Source organism: Rhinopithecus bieti, unplaced genomic scaffold, assembly GCF_001698545.2.
Source record: "Rhinopithecus bieti isolate Rb0 unplaced genomic scaffold, ASM169854v2 scaffold_33446, whole genome shotgun sequence".
Taxonomy (NCBI): domain Eukaryota; kingdom Metazoa; phylum Chordata; class Mammalia; order Primates; family Cercopithecidae; genus Rhinopithecus; species Rhinopithecus bieti.
Window position 1 is genome coordinate 355,080 of NW_016814242.1, and position 14,928 is coordinate 370,007.

The following is a 14,928-nucleotide window of genomic DNA, read 5'->3' on the forward strand; positions in this document are numbered from 1 at the left end:
GAGACGGAGTCTCGCTCTGTCACCCAGGCTGGAGTGCAGTGGCCGGATCTCAGCTCACTGCAAGCTCCGCCTCCCGGGTTCCCGCCATTCTCCCGCCTCAGCCTCCTGAGTAGCTGGGACTACAGGCGCCCGCCACCTCGCCCGGCTAGTTTTTTGTATATTTTAGTAGAGACGGGGTTTCACCGTGTTCGCCAGGATGGTCTCAATCTCCTGACCTCGTGATCCGCCCATCTCGGCCTCCCAAAGTGCTGGGATTATAGGCTTGAGCCACCGCGCCCGGCCTAGTCTCTTACTTTTATCTACTGACATATGTTTACCTTTCTGGTAATTAGCCACAGGCTAAGTCTTCATTTATATACGGTGAATCATCACACTTCAGCCCCTGACTGGTCCCAGGCCGAGGTCCTGGGCCGAGCCTCCACCTCTGCCTCCAATTCTTTACACTAACATACCTCTAAGTGGTGCTTTCTCCAAAACAGCCTGCAGACCAGTCAACACATTCCTCATCTTTCCAGTCCATAAAATCCCTGGACTCAGCCTCACAGCTGGCAACCCTCTTTCAGGCCCCCTCTCAGTTGTAGAGAGTTTTTCTCTTTTGCTTATTAAAACTTTTGCTCCAAACTCACTCTCGGTGGCCACGCTCCTTAATTTTCTTGGTCGTGAGACAAAGAACTCTGGGTAACACCTCAAACAAGACTGCTTCACCTAGACCACATAACTGGCAAGCAGCAGAGACAGGATTTAAACCTACATCCATTTAACTCCAAATCCTGAACTGTTTCCAATAAACAACTTTACATTTGTGTAGCACAAATTCCAGGTATGAAAGAAAGGAGGACTCCATGGTGCAGGCAGAGAAAAATGCCATATATTGTTCACAATAATATCAGAGTGACAGTTATCTACTAATATGAATACCCTAAGTTATTGGCATTGCTGAAATGAGGTGATGAAGAGTATGGCTGACAATGCATTAAAAACTAAGAAGAAACAAAGTAACAAGAAGACCAACAAAGCAAAGCTCAGTTTAAATTAATGAGGCCTAGATTATGAATGTAAAGAAAGTTTTAAAAATAACTATTCAAAGAATCAACAATGAGAAATTGAATCACTAAACTTAAGCAAAAGCATTAAGCCCAAAAGTGAATGAGAAAAAATTTGCCAGAGGCTGCTACAAATGAGTAAATTACAATTTATTTGCAACAAAATTATTTACAAAATAATAAAATGTTTTTCAGATACTTAACAAAATGCTACAAAAATAGTTATTAACGAAAAGTCTACCATTCTTAATAAAATTCAGTTTTCTCTAAAAGATTTTATCCTTGATTATACCTAGAATCCTGATAAAAAAGCAATTCAGTGTAAAGATTAAAAAATATAAAAAGTTAAGCTACTAAAATTCCACATAACTAATAATTACAAAAGCAACATTCTAGAAGTTATTGGGGATGGCACTTCTCCAAGAAATTAAATGAGTTAGTGGGATTAAAGTAAAAAGGAACTGGTATTAGGGTTGCCTTGTATTGTGTTTACTCCAAGCACTTCTGGTTTATATCAGAAAATGTGGAGTCTAGAGGATATATACAGGGCATCTTCCCTAAGTATCAGTTTTACTATATTTTGGAAAGAATACTTTTACCTTCATACACAAGCACACAAAGTAGATCATAAAAGTCTCATGAAACTTACAATCTAGCAGAGGAATCTAATTCTGAAATAAGTAAATAGTGACATTGTAATAAGGGCTATGAAAGCTATAACAAGAGTTATATGCTCTTACAGGAAGGCCAGAAATAATAACAGTAGTAGAGCTAAAGTAGAGAAGTTTTGTTTTGGTTTTCGGCTTTTGTTTATGGGTTTACTGGGGGCTGCCTAGGTGGAGATAGGGCTGAAGAAAGCAGAGTGTGTATGGTATCCCACATCCCTGGGCAGGTAGGTATTTGTTAGGTTCAAGGAACTGAAATGAGATTCAGATAAGCATTTTTAATAATAAAAAATAGGACCACAATATCTTTATAACTCTAGAGCGAGAGGATGCTAGCCTTAACACTAATCCATTGCATTTGCATATGACACATTACATAGAGTTTACAAATCACTTTCCATTACACTCTCATTTGACCTTTGCAGCAACCTACAAGACAGAAAAGGTAGGAATTTTACAAATGAAAAAATGGGTTTGTGCCCAAGTCATAAAGCCAGATAATGGAAGCACTGGAGGTATCGCTGATCCTACTGAATGTCCTCTAGTTATCATATGCATGTCCACATGTCCATCACCTATACAATACCCGGAAGAAAGACCCCAGGAAACTCCACTAACTGAGAGGCTACTCTGTGCCAAGGACAGAATCAGAGGCAAAAGGCACAGTGAGCTGGCCTTACCCTACAGGATTCCTGCAACCAACTAATTCAGAAAGAGGGATCCCGATATGGTTTGGGTCTGTGTCCCCACCCAAATCTCGTGTCGAATTCCAATCCCCAATGTTGGAAGAGGGGCCTGGTGGGAGGTGACTGGATCATGGAGACAGATTTTCCCCTTGCTGTTCTCATAATAATAAGTTCTCATGAGATCTCGTTGTTCATAAAAATGTGTAGCACTTCCCCCTTTCTCTCTCTTCCTCCTGCTCTGGCCATGTAAGACAATCCAGCTTCCCCTTTGCCTTCTGCCAAGACTGTAAGTTTTCTGAGACCCCCCCAGCCACGCTTCCTGTACAGCCTGTGGCACCATGAGCCAATTAAACCTCTTTTCTTTATAAATTACCCAGTCTCAGATAGTTCTTTATAGCAATGCAAGAACAGACTAATACAGACCCCAATATATTATGTGTATCTCCACAGCAAAGAAGTCAAGAATAATACATAACCACCTATCTCATCAAAAAACAAAAAATGTTTTCATGTAAATCTTTAGAAAAACCATGAGGCAAAGAAGTTTGATACCTACTGACTGCTTCGACTTATACTCCAGGACTCACACTCTACTAACAACCACACCTGTGTAATCCATCCAACACCCTCTCCTCTGTCCTTTCATCCCCACCCTTACTTTCTTTACCTATGAAATGAGAAGACTGGGGCTCCATTGGTGGTTCTCAACAAAATGGCACTACCCCTCTAAGAACATTTTGGAATCTGTTGGTGATTTTTCTTTCTTCTGTTTTTTTTTAAACTTCTAGCATAATCATACCTTATATTGCATTTTAAATTATATTCCTTTTATTTTTCCTTTATATTGCAATTAGAGAATTATTACTATATTGATTCATTTTTTTATGGGGTAAAATTTTCATTAGGAATTTCATTTCAGGACACTGAGAGTATTAGAGTATTAGTAAGGAGAGTATTAGAAATATTTAATATGAAAGGGGGGCTTTGGATTAGACAGAATTAAACATTAACAGACTAGATGATCTTGAAGGTTCTTTCCAGTTCTATAATTTACTGATTTTATGAATATTTGGAGCACAAATAATGAGACAAAGAACACTGATAAAGAGAGTGTACATAATGATTTGTGGGCAAGAACAAAAAATCCTAAATCTGCTTCTGCACTTGATTAAATAAATTTGTAGGAAAGCAATTACATCTTACTGCCTAAAATATTACATATCAGAATACTGTGTACTTTACTTTTAAGAAAAGATTAAAATGTCAAAAGCAAAATGATCTTATAATAGGAACTGACAAACACAAGTTCAAAAGCGAGTTCTGGGATTGGCAAAGATTCAGCCCATATGCTCCAATGATCAATTAAAAAAAAAAATCACACTTCATGGAATGGTTATATCGTGAAACGAACCTGGATTCAGTAAGATAAATATATAGATTTAATATACTTCCCTCCACCCGCAAACAGAAAATTGGTGATACATTTCAAAAAAAGTATCAAAATGATTAAAACAGAAAGATGAAGCTTTGAGGATCAACTGATCAATTTTTCCATGGGAAGAGCAGGGGAGAGAATACAGAAATTAAGAAGACATGGCACCCCTTTTAGCAAGCCAACATTCCAAAGCTACTGCAGATTTTTTTTTTTTTCAAAAAAATAAATAAATAAAAGAATGCCTACTATAGGTTAGGCACCCCCCATACACACACTTACATATATGTATGTATACTTATATTTACAGGTTTATATTTTTGCATATCATAACACTTAATAATCATAACCTTTCAAGGCAAATATTATTGTCCACTTTCACTTAGGAACAATATGAGGTTAAAAGACAATACAGGGATTTCCAGCCATCAGGACCATGTGAAACAAGTCTTTCAAAAATAAGCCTAAAAGCCTCTGAAGAAAAAAGCTGTCGAAGTTTACACAAACTTGACTCTGTAGAAGAGTTCTGCTAAACTTCACCCACTGACTTAACATTGTATATGAAACTATTTTGTTTTTGGTTTTGGTCTTTTTGTTTTTTGGTTTTAAGACAAGGTCTCGCTCTGTCGCCCATGCTGGAGTGCAGTGGCGCAATCATAGCTCACTGCAACCTCAAACTCCTGGACTCCAGTGATCCTCCTGCCTCATCATCCTGAACAGCTGTGACAACAGGCACACACCATCATAACCTGGCCAATTTTTTTTTATTTTTCTATTTTATTTTTAATTACTTAGTTGGTTATTGAGTTATTGGACTGACTGACTGTAGAGATGGGAGGATCTCACTATGTTGACCAGGCTGATCTTGAACGCCTGGCCTCAAGAGATCCTACCACCTCGGCCTCTCAAAGTGTTGGTTTATAGGCACGAGCCACTTCGCCCAGTCAAAACTACTTTTTTTTTTTTTTTTTTTTTGAGACGGAGCCTCGCTCTGTCGCCCATGCTGGAGTGCAGTGGCCGGATCTCAGGTCATTGCAAGCTCCGCCTCCCGGGTTCACGCCATTCTCCTGCCTCAGCCTCCCGAGTAGCTGGGACTACAGGCGCCTGCCACCTAGCCCGGCAATTTTTTTTGTATTTTTTAGTGGAGACGGGGTTTCACCGTGTTAGCCAGGATGGGCTCCATCTCCTGACCTCGTGATCCACCCGTCTCGGCCTCCCAAAGTGCTGGGATTACAGGCTTGAGCCACCGCGCCTGGTCAAAACCACTTTTTAAATAACTAATGCCTCTATGTACTAAGAACTTCCATGACCGTTACCTAATTTGATATTTCAACATTTTATCTTAGTTGGTATCATATTTAAGATATTCATCTGATTTGACAGCCCCCATTATTCTAGTCCATAAAGGAAGAAGAAAAAAGATCAGTGGTACCAGGGATTAGGGAGAGAATGTGACAATAAAGGGATAGCACAAGGAGTTTTCTAGAGTGACAGAACTGTTCTGTATCTTGACTAGAGTTGGGGGTTACACAACTACACATATACTAACACTGATGTATGTCAAAAGAAAAAAAAAGTCAGTTAAAAAAATTTAACTGCACTTCTTTAACAGCATGATCTAGAACATACTTGGTATGACAATATTCCTCCTGGACTTCATTTGCTTTCAATGCCACAGTTTTTAGCTCATGAAATAAAATGACTTTGTAGAAATACTTCAGTCCTTTGATTGTTCAGTTTTTTAATGTACATTCTCATGAAACAGTTGCCAATTTATTTTTTAAAACATCACTAAGTTCTACTCATAAATCAACATTTTAAAAATCCAAGTTACAACAAAGTCAGACTTCACAAAAGTTACTGCCTTCCAAATTTCCTTGAGCTCCACTGTATGAAAATCTGTATTAAATAATAAGAAAGTCTATTTTAAGTCTCTGCTCACAACCATTTCAATCTTAGGAAGGAGGGAGACAAAATTTACTGAGTACCTCCACGTGTGCCAGACATCACTGCAACTGTCTTGCTTCACTAGACAATCTCACCACCCCTGGGAGGGCGGTGCCTTTCCAGTTTTACAAAGAAAAAACATGGGGTTCAGCAGGTTAAACAATGTAGCCCACAGGTCTGGGCTAATAAGGTAGTGGTGCCAAAATAAGCCAGAGCTTTTTAAAAAAGTGTGCCCCAAAAATAAAGGGATAAATTTACAGTATGTGGAAATGTATAAATGAAATTCACAGAGTCAGTGCAAAATACTGATTTGTCATCTCTAAAAATAGACAACTGTCAAGTTATTTGCTATGTGATAAAAATTCTTCCAACCAAGAAATCTGAGATTATGCTAACAAGTCAATTTCATGCACTAGATTTTACTAGTAACAAAGAAAGCAAGCTCTTCAGTATTGCTAATTACCAAGAACTAAAAATATCTAGCATTTTAGGTCAAGAACATAACTTATTAGTGATGTCCATCACATAAGCAGTAACTCAAGGAAAAGTATCCTATACCCAAAGGGTTTTTTTTTTTTTTTTTTTTCTGTTTTCTGCCCCAACTCTTAACTTCTTAAGGAGTCCAAACTCCTACTGTTAAAATTCAAGGTATTCTACAGTCTGGCCCCAAGTTAATTTTTGAAATTTCCTCTAACTATTCAGCTTCTTAACGCTATACTCAAGCCACAGCTGAATTCTTTCTATTGCCCAAGCTCAATTTATACCTCATGTCTAAGCATCTGCTCATATACCCGCTTTACTCCTCTTAAGGAAATTCAACCCCATCCTACAAGTCCAGCTCAATTCTCTCTTCCTACAGTAACCCTACCCAAACCATCAGTTCAAAAAAGTCTCCTTCTTTCCCTAGAAGTATAAGACTTATCTATTCATAACGTACATAGTGTTATTGTGTTAAACTGATATTTATCTCACTTTTTTTCATGTATGTCTTATTTCTACATGTCAGAGACCTGTTACATCTATTCTTGTATGATCCTCACCTACTGGGTAGCCAGAAAATGTGTATTTTTTAAAATTTTAGGTTACAAGTTAAATAAGATGGTACTTAAATATATGTATTGATACATATGATATATACATGCCTAATGTATGCTCAACCTAGACATAGCATTACAGTTTCCCTTTAGGAATAAAAACATTTAAAACACACATTTTTTATCTTTTTTGCAATTAAAGGTTATAAGCAGAGTAAATCCAACAGCAAATTCCTATATTCCCTTTTCTTATCACTAATTTAAATTATTATTTGGCCATGTACATTTCTCCCTGAAAGTACAGTTACACCATCTACATATAACATACAAAAGTTGTGGAGTACTACCACAAATGCAATTAATAGGCTAAAATTAAGGCATAAACAACCAGCCTTAGAAGTGGTAGCTATAAATAAATATTCACTCTTGGGAAATTAAAAATAAATCTACAAGCAAAATATAAATACAAGCTGGTACTAAGGCCATCTGCTAAGCTTTTAAATTCTAGTGGGTTATCTATGCACATACTACCATATGAAATAATGAGAGTCAGAAATACAGTAAATCATAAGGTCACCTAGTTTAATGAGGCAATACAACACAATGGTTGACAGCACAGGCTCTGGAAGCAAACTATACAGACCCTAACTCTATTACTCACTTCACTAACAATGTAGCCTTAAAAGCAAGTTAACAACCTCACTGTGCCTCCATGAGTAATAACAGTACCTACCTTACGATAAGAATTGAGTTAATATATGTAAAGTGCTTAGAAGAGTGGCTGGTATATGGTAAGTGCTCAATAAATAAATATACTACTGAATTACACATGGCACTAATATATCTATTGTTTCAATGAATATATTTTATCAAACATATACTTTTATCCATGGCCAATATATTTACAGATGTACTTGGGCTTACCAGATACGTACTATCTTCTGTCTATTTCACCAGATGAGTTTCCTTCCCATATAAACTATACCTTCTTTCTCATTTAGGACTTTCTACAATAGCAATATCCAACAGAAATATAATGTAAGCCACAACCATAATTTTAATTCTTCTAGTTGCTACGTTTTTTAAAAGTAAATATATATTTAACCTAGTATGTCTAAAATGTTACCATTTCAACATGTAATCAATCCAAAATAAATTATTAACAAGACACTGTACATTTATTTTTTCATACTAAGTCTTTGAAATCTGGTGTGTATTTTACACTTAAAACATATCTCAATTTGACTAGCCACATCACAAATAGTCAATGCTATGTATTAGTCTAGTAGATGCCATATTGGACAGTGCTGCTTAATATACTTCTGCACATAGGTGTGTATACTGCATACTGATGACTACAAAATTAAATATTCCATGCTGTATTAAATTTGTTGAAAACAAGTAACAATTTGGTATTATAATTCAAAATCTTAGACTTTTCCAACAGGAAGCATTTAAAATACCTAGTTTCTCAAAACTCTACTTTACAGATGAAGAAACCCAGAGAAGTAAAATAATTTAGTGTATTGTAAGGGTTACCAGGAAAATTTCCTTTTTTGAGTCCTAGGTCTTCCTACAATCAAACTCCTCTTCAAAATCAGGGGAGCCCCGGGCCGGGCGCAGTGGCTCGCACCTATAATCCCAGCACTTTGGGAGGCCGAGGCAGGCAGATCACGAGGTCAGGAGATCAAGACCATCCTGGCTAACACCGTGAAACCCCATCTCTACTAAAAAAAATACAAAAAATGAGCTGGGCCTGGTGGCACGTACCTGTAGTCCCAGCTACTTGGGAGGCTGAGGCAGGACAATCACTTGAACTCAGGAGGCGGGGCTTGCAGTGAGCCAAGACGGCGCCACTGCACTCCAGCCTGGGCGACAGAGTGAGACTCCATCTCAAAAAAAAAAAATCAGGGTAGCCCCTAAATTAGCTAAGACTGTGGTCAGACTATTCAGGTTTGAAGCCTAGCTTGGCCACTTAATAATTGAAATTTCCAACCTGTTACTTCCTCAGTTGTAAAAAACAGAGGTGATAATAGCAGTACCTACACATCAAGGGGTTGTGAAAATCAGATGAGTTAATACATATAAAGTATTTGGAACAGCAACTGGAGCAGAGTACACATACTGAGTAAATGCTGGTTATTATTAGTTATTAAAAGGAGGCTGGTATAGCTAAATTAAGACACATCAGTTTGGATTTAGACACAAACGCTTCACGTGAAGTTTAAGAGTGTGACCAGTTTTTTGCATGTTTTAAGTGCAATGGTGGGTTGCTTGTACGAAGCAACTAGAGTCCTCACTGGCTCTCTTCAGGATGGGGCGGGGCCACAGAGCACTCCCTGATCCCTGCCTTACAGACTTCTTAGCAGAATTACCCTTTCTTCCTTGACCAGATGGGACAGAATAGGCTCTTTCCCCACCTTGTCTTGCCTATGTAGTAAGAAACCGTGAAGAAGTTGTACTTCTTGGAGTGGAAATTCCTCCCTTTCTTCCCCACTGAGTCTAGGAAAGTAAAGAAGATAACATTAAATACGCTTTCACTGTACTCACATGTTGAGAACTGTATTCTCCAAGCCCACTCACTTGTGTGGTACAAAGGTGGAAAGGGGAATGCTGCTATCAGAACTATATCTGAAATACAAAATGTCTTTAATAAGATTAAGATACTTGCCAGGGTCACATTGTAGCAGATCTAGGGCTAGATCTATAGTCTAAGTCACATGTTCTCAACTGTAAACCAGGATGAGGTCATATGCTAACATATCAGTACAATGGAAAACTGATCCTGGGCCAAAAAATGATTACAGATTGAGAGGAAATGATTTGATGGTTTAAGATTATACAAAGTTCGAGTCCATAATTTTAACATTGTAATAGGATCTGAAGAATCTCCTTATGGTCAAGGTGACTGTCTTGGGGGAGCATCATTTGTTAATTCCTTATGGAAATATAGTAATGATATTGGGAAACAGACATTGAGGACAGAATTCAGGATTGCTGAGAACCTAACACAAGCCTTGCACTGACTTGTTACACAACTCTGCACTCCAAGACTCTTTCTAGCTCTACAATTCTCAGTGTCTAGGGAAAGGGGTCTAAATTAATGCAGCCTAGGTGGCTGGAATCTGGAATGTGGGAGTTATTGAGTGCTAAAACTTATTTCCAGAGGAAATAATGAAAGATAATATCTAAGAGTCTGAATCTGAAAAAGCAAGAGTCAGGGACAACCAAGCTGTTTTCAATATAAACCATTAAAAGAAAATAGAAAATAAGGACAGTTCCAAGGACAGTGCCATCAGGCACTTGCCATGTTGGTGAGGGATGTGGCTGCAAAGTCAGCACAATCTCAATCTCAAATCAGTCATTACTGAGCATGAAGCCAACATTACCTTTTTTCTCCAAGTTATAAATAGATAATAATCTACTGTTACTTTAGCAGCAAGCTATGAAGATTGCACATACATGACCAAATTTTAGTGTTGGAAATTTTAAAATCTTACAGCCAAAGCAATCTGATACAAATTTACTAATACTCCTAATGATTGCTGTGATTCACGGTGTCTAGACCTAACTGGAAAAAAATTCATGTGATTCACTGTGGTAACTACAACTACTACAAAGCCAAACACTCTAAAAAGGGCAGTAAGGAAACCAGGGTTTTCCCTGGGTTAATGCTGAAGACCTCTAATCCTTTGATGGTTTTTCTTTTTAACAGCTTTATTAAGATCTCATTCACATACCATAAAATCTACACTTCTAACGTGCACAACTCCATGATTTTTGGTATATTCAGAGTAGTGCAATAATCACAATTTTAGAACACTTGCATCACTCTCACCCTGGGTTAAGGAGTGCTTGTGGTCTGCTCTCCTTAACAGCTCTTTCTCCAGGTAGCCACATGGTTTCTATTCACCTGGTTCAGCACTTAGCCCAAGAGTCACTCCCTCAGACAGGACTTTGCTGACTGTACAACTTAAATTATAACACCAGTGTCATGTAACACGCTTCAACTCCACCTAACAAATCTCATCCCCATTTAACACACTTCAAGCACCACTCATATTGCTGCTTACTCACCCTAAATCTCTATTTTTCTTAGGACTGGTTGTATTTAGCATTTCAAATGTTTTACTTATTTTCTGTTAACTCTGAAAGGCAGATTTCTGTTTGTTTTATTAACTGCTGTACTCCCCGGGGCCCAAAACATGACACATTGTAAAAGTTTAATGTTTACAGAAGGGAAAAAGGGAGAGAGAGGAAAGAAGGAAATGGCTGCCGTACCACAAATGTCATTATTTTATGTCTGTTTCAATTTATTAAATTATGGATTTTCTATATCATTTTTCTCCTTTATAATCAAGGACATCTAATCAGAGAAAACTAAAATAAATGAAGTTCACTGAACTTGACACCATTGCAGACTCCAGTATCTATGCTTTAAAGATTTGTTCCCAACTTTGCATTCTTTCAAGTCTTTACTGAGTGCCTTAGCTGGGTACCATGGGAAATACAAAAGAATTATAAGGCAAAGTCACTTTCTTCCAAAGGCCTACCATCTATGTGAGCAAGACTTGTATAAATTAAATGCATACCATCTTTCTTTCTGCCTTTGTTTTCAGTTCTTAAAAATGTGAATTAAAAATACCTAGTAAATATCATAGAATTTTAGGAGAAAAAAAATAATAATCTACGTGAACTAGCATGGTCAGGAACTACCTCCTAGAAAAAGTAGTGTTATTAGAGTAGGTGGAACTGAAGTAGCAAATAGCACCAAACACATTATGGCTTAACAAAGTAATTTACCTCTTGCATATGTAATAATCACAGGGTGGAGGAGGAAGGCTCACATTGGTGGGGCAATTCTCTTACATAATCATTCAGGGACCTAGGCTGCTTGCACTGTGGCTCTGCACTTCCATGGTTTCACATCACCTAGTAAAAAAGGAAAGAATGTGGAGGAACACTACATATCATTTTCCACTCACATTCCATTGGCTAGAACTCAGTCACAAGGAAAACAAGAGCTAGCTAGCTCCAGGTTCAGGATGAAGAGAACAAATTCTAGTAGGAATTTGGTAGTCTCTGCCACTGGAGGATTTGAAATGAACAGTGGAGGATGGGTGGCACATAACTGGGAAGGAGGGAACCACATGAACAAAAACAAGCAAATCAAAGCTAAGTAACAGTACACTGGAAGAGTGAGGACAAGTCTGGCTGTATTCTGGGGAGCAGCGAGAGAAGAATAAGGGTGGTTAGTTCAGTGGTTCTCAAACTCTAAACTTAAAACCAATCCCCAACATATGTCAAATATTCTACCATTCTACAATGAAATGAGAATAAATACAAGTTCATATCTTGTTAATAATGCTGAATTTTATAATTCAACTTCTGCAACTTATATATAATGTGATAACAATATAAACATTTCATGCTTTAAGTTTTTATATTAAAAAAAATTTTAACAGGTCAGTTAAGGATGTCAAAAGTTCTTTCTAAGATAATGCTCTTTCCTGACTATAACAAAGTCAGTCTTTATGCCATAGGCAATGAGGATTTACCGTCACTTTCCAGTTTACCATGTATTTTTAGTGGTTTAATATTTTCTAACAAGCCTGTATTGCTTTGGAAATTAGAAAAGATTTATTCTTAAAAGCCGTAAGGGTTTAAATATACAAGAGTTATCTGGGAGTGAGCAGAAAGGCTTACCAGACCACACATATAAACTATACTCAAAATATATGCTGAAAAGGTAGAAAGGTATCTGACTCTTCTGAACCCAATTTCAAACTATTCTATAAATATATAACATATATGACAAATACTAAGCCAAAAAGGGAGTTTAAGAAAGTAGCAAATTAGCATGCTAAAAACAATCTGCTATAGCATTAATCCAGATGTTCCTATAGCATTAATCCAAAGTTCCATTCCTAAACGAACTACTTTTCATTAAAAATGGCATAATCTACTATTTTCCTATTTACTACAGGTTACAGAGGAAAATGTTTAGTTAACATTAAAGATAGCAATGAAGAAAGTAAAGTGCTCTTTTGCTAAGGAAATTCAAATGTCATCATTCAACCGTGAGATAAAATAAATTTTATTTGGAATGAAAGTGTTAAACTTTAATCTTAAAAAAAAGTGAACACTTAAGAGGAACCATTTATGACAATGGAAATGTGAATTTATCAAAGAAAGTTATTTCCTAATCTCTAATAAAATAATAGTTCTATAAAAAAACACTTCTTCAACCTTTCTTCCTTACATATCACTAATGGCAAGTATGGAAAAAGATGACACTGCATATGACACCTCCTTAAAAATGAGAAAAAAGCTGTCCAAAAAATTAAAACGGTACAAATTCCATTAACTGAAAGTCTAGTGTAGTGCTTCATTACGTTCCAAACACATCATGTAAATGTTAGCCATATATCTTTCCAGTCAGGTTAGAACTATTCGGCTAAGGGGGAACCAAACCAAATGAAGCCGACCATGCATGGAAAACATCTGCTGATAATTTCTACAGTTAATGGTTTCTAACAGTAGTATATAACTCTTATCACAATGCTTTCCATGGAAAATATGCAATTATTCACTGGTGAAAGATCACACTAAGTGACTTGTTAATATTACAAAAACCAGTAGTGGTACCATATAGCAGTCTGTTCATGTTTGGATAATTTAATTAGTCAGGGTTTAATAAACTTTCTCCTTAAGTGAGTTACTGTTTTTAAAAAATTTAACATACATATACCATACCACACCATAGTAAAAGATGTGCAAAGTTATTTCTACAAACAGAATTTTAGGTCACTGAAATTCAATTTAAAACACATATGGAAAAATGAAATATTTAATAAATAGTTCAACTTAATTATTTTAAAATGAAATCACTTTTTTTAAACTGTCAGTCAAATATGTTACTAAATGTTACACTCTCAAATGTACACACAGTTAAACACTCTGATCATAATAGTTCTAGTCATATTAAAATTTGATGGCTAACATTTATACAATGTGTGGCCAAGCTTTCTGGACAAAGAAACAGAAACTAGATCTACATTTGAGATTTTATTCTGCACAACACAGTTCTTGCCCACAGTACTTTCCTAGTGCTATTATCTTAAAATTACAATAAAATAATATTGGTTAATGGCAAAGCCAGGAAGTTATAATGAAACTGAGAGGACCCTAAAAGTTTAAAAGTCTCAAAACTAGAATCACATTGTACAATGAGTAAATACACTAAAAAAAAATAATAATAATGCCAGAATTATTTCCAAAAGAGCCCTGTGGCTTTCAAAATGACTGATTTAGGAAGGCCACAATACTTACTCCCACAATGCTGTCAATACTTATAATATTTTTAGAACTCCTTTATGGGAAATCCCTGCAGAACTTTTAGCACATTCTATTAATTATCCTCAATGAATGGTAACAAATCTCCAAACTTTGAAAGCGAATTTGAGTTTCTGAAGCAATTAAAGAGTCTCATGGGGCCTAATACAGAGAATATGATGGATCAGCAAGCAGGGCCACTTATATTTGGTCCAAAATGAGATGTAAATATGAGTAATAGACTAATTTTCCTAGGAGGCCTCCTGGGAAGGCAAAACCTCTAAGGTGACTGCTCTGAAGCCCATTTCTCACTTAGATATCAATGTAACTCAATTTCACAAATAAATAGCATCCAGTTCAACATTCTCATTTTACTAACGAGAAAATGAAGTTTCTAAAAAGGTAAAAGAAATTTCCCCAAATCACCGAACTATTTAGTGGCAAACTGGGGCCTAAAAGTCAGGTCTCCTAATGTCTATTCAGTACTCGTTCCCATTCACTATGCTGCCCATAAAATTTAAGGCTTGAGAATAAAGTAGAATTGCTTTTGAAATCCATTAGGGGCCGGGCGCGGTGGCTCAAGCCTGTAATCCCAGCACTTTGGGAGGCCGAGACGGGCGGATCACGAGGTCAGGAGATCGAGACCATCCTGGCTAATACGGTGAAACCCCGTCTCTACTAAAAAATACAAAAAACTAGCCGGGCGAGGTGGCGGGCGCCTGTAGTCCCAGCTACTTGGGAGGCTGAGGCAGGAGAATGGCGTAAACCTGGGAGGCGGAGCTTGCA

General features: G+C 37.0%; 1 protein-coding gene across 4 annotated transcripts in view; it reads right to left on the minus strand.

Annotated features, from left to right (window-relative positions):
* LCLAT1 (lysocardiolipin acyltransferase 1) overlaps positions 1 to 14,928 on the minus strand; it is a 233,573-nt gene that overhangs the window by 170,283 nt on the left and 48,362 nt on the right. The window contains exon 1 of one of the 4 annotated variants that reach the window (XM_017850057.1): positions 7,732 to 7,813. The exons of the other annotated variants lie outside the window; for them this stretch is intronic. The gene's annotated coding sequence lies outside the window, so the exon portion shown is untranslated. Of the gene's footprint in view, positions 1 to 7,731; positions 7,814 to 14,928 lie in introns of those variants that run through there. 4 annotated transcript variants of the gene reach the window in all.